This window comes from Nanorana parkeri, unplaced genomic scaffold (genome assembly GCF_000935625.1).
Source record: "Nanorana parkeri isolate BGI_ZX_2015 unplaced genomic scaffold, ASM93562v1 scaffold1372, whole genome shotgun sequence".
Taxonomy (NCBI): domain Eukaryota; kingdom Metazoa; phylum Chordata; class Amphibia; order Anura; family Dicroglossidae; genus Nanorana; species Nanorana parkeri.
The window spans coordinates 225,745-227,900 of record NW_017307640.1 but is presented as its reverse complement, the minus strand read 5'-3'; the positions used below and the strand labels follow the sequence as shown (position 1 = coordinate 227,900).

Sequence of the window (2,156 nt, the reverse complement as noted above, 5' to 3'; positions counted from 1 at the left end):
AATTACTAAAATGATAGCATTGAAGTCAGTGGACCATTTAAACAGCCAGGCAAATAGCATTTGCAAAAAGAGGGCTGTATGGTTATTCTGTCTCATTGGGTTCCATAGAAGCCACGGTTTCCATACACTGAACTGACGATGCCAACAAGCCTGAAACATCTATATGAAGTTTGGAATAAATGGCTCTGTAGTATTCAGAGCCACTATACACCAGCGGTCCTGAATCTGCATCTGTCTGTTGGGGCCTAAGGGCCCATTTACACCACATCAGATTGTTTCCAGACCCAAACCACATCCTAATGTATCCCTATGCTATTTCTGGCCTTATCCTTGTGTTGAAGCTTAGTGAATTGATCCTTATTGTATCTATTTAGGGCAGTCACAGCAATGCCAACAATTTGGAGTGGTTGCCCTTCTCCTTATTATTACAGGTATTTATATAGCACCAACAATGTACACAGCACTTTACATAGTTGCACATTCAGATCAGTCCCTACCCTCAAGGAACTTACGATCTAAGATCCCTATCTCATATGCATACATAGAGAGGAGCCAATTAACCTTCCAGCATGTCTTTAGAGTGTGGGAAGAAACCGGAGTACCCAGAGGAAACCCACGCAAGCACAGGGAGAACATGCAAACTGCTTGCAGAGAGTGACCTGGCTGGGATTTGAACCAGGGACCCCCAGCACTGCAAGGCAGAAGCTCTAACCACTACACCACTGTGCTGTTAAAGGAAAACCATTGCTGACCCCCTCGATGAGGCAATGTAACCATAACTGGGGATTAAAGGGATAAAAAAGCTGATTCGGTGCACTGCCATTTCCAAACCTCATTGGAGCGAACGTCCCAGGATAAGGATCCTTATTATGAAAAAATAAGTGACAGTTATCTCCCGCTGAGTCCAATGAGGTTTGGAAATTGCAGTCACATGATTAGAAGAAAGATTCTTATCCTTTGCCGATTGCTCCTTATTGCATCTATTTAGGGCAGTCAGAGCAATGGCAACAATTCGGAGTGGTCGCCATTGGTTACCATTCTTTGCACAGGGCCCTTCCCCTTATTATTACAGGTATTTATAAAGCGCCGACAATGTACGCAGCACTTTACATAGTTGCACATTCACATCAGTCCCTGCCCTCAAGGAGCTTACAATCTAAGGTCCCTATCTCTTTTTTTTTTTTTTTAAGTAAGTGAACCGTGAAATCACCGCACACAAAAACGTGCGTTGTCCTTCAATAAAGAAGGGACCTACTTTCCCTACACCGTGGGGAGAAAGGCTCCTGACAGGGGGTCCCTATCTCATATGCATACATAGAGAGGAGCCAATTAACCTTCCAGCATGTCTTTGGAGTGTGGGAGGAAACCCACACAAGTACTTGCAGAGAGTGACCTGGCTGGGATTTGAACCAGGGACCCCCAGCACTGCAAGGCAGAAGCACTAACCACTACACCACTGTGCTGTTAAAAGGAAACCATGGCTGACCCCTCGATGAGGCAATGTGACCATAACTGGGGATTAAAAGGGATCCAAAAGCTGATTCGCTGCACTGCAATTTCCAAATCTCATTGGAGCGAACGTCCCAGGATAAGGATCCTTATTATCAAATAAAAAAGTGACAGTTATCTCCCGCTGAGTCCAATGAGGTTTGAACATTGCAGTCACATGATTAGAGGAATGATCCAAAATATCAATAAAAGGGAATGATAAAGTTACCTTTGCTGTACACGCATAATCCTCAGGACGGGTCTCCTCTCCTCTTCCACAAGGAGCCGGGGATTAGGCACTCCTGTCCGGACAAGTTTAGGTTCCCCCCTCTCTCTCTCTCTCTCCGGGGGGGGGAGATTCTTTTCACACTCAGGAAGGATTTTCTTTTACAAAAAAAGTGAATAAATTCCTCAAAAAAGAAAACTCTCAACAAATAAATAAATGACAAAGTAAAGAGGAAGGTCCCATCGATGAGCGCCGGCAGACTGTCCCCCTTCCCCGACTCTCTCTGTCCTCCTCGTCTCTCCCAGAAAATTGTTCTTTTTTTTCTTATCATGAACCCTGAAGCCACAAGAAAAAGTTAGTGCACCGGGATGACTCCTCGGCTCCTCCCCCCTACAGTAACCAGCGGCCAATAGAATGGAAGATATTTAAATGGAAGCTGCAG

The 2,156-nt window shown here is 44.9% G+C and overlaps 1 protein-coding gene across 1 annotated transcript in view; it reads right to left on the bottom strand.

Moving 5' to 3' along the window:
- Window positions 1-1,770, bottom strand: part of LOC108797962 (collagen alpha-1(VII) chain-like) — a 168,515-nt gene extending 166,745 nt beyond the window's left edge. Inside the window, exon 1 of the mRNA XM_018569650.1 lies at window positions 1,718-1,770. The gene's annotated coding sequence lies outside the window, so the exon portion shown is untranslated. The remainder of the gene's footprint in view (window positions 1-1,717) is intronic.
- Window positions 1,771-2,156: the final 386 nt, after the last annotated feature.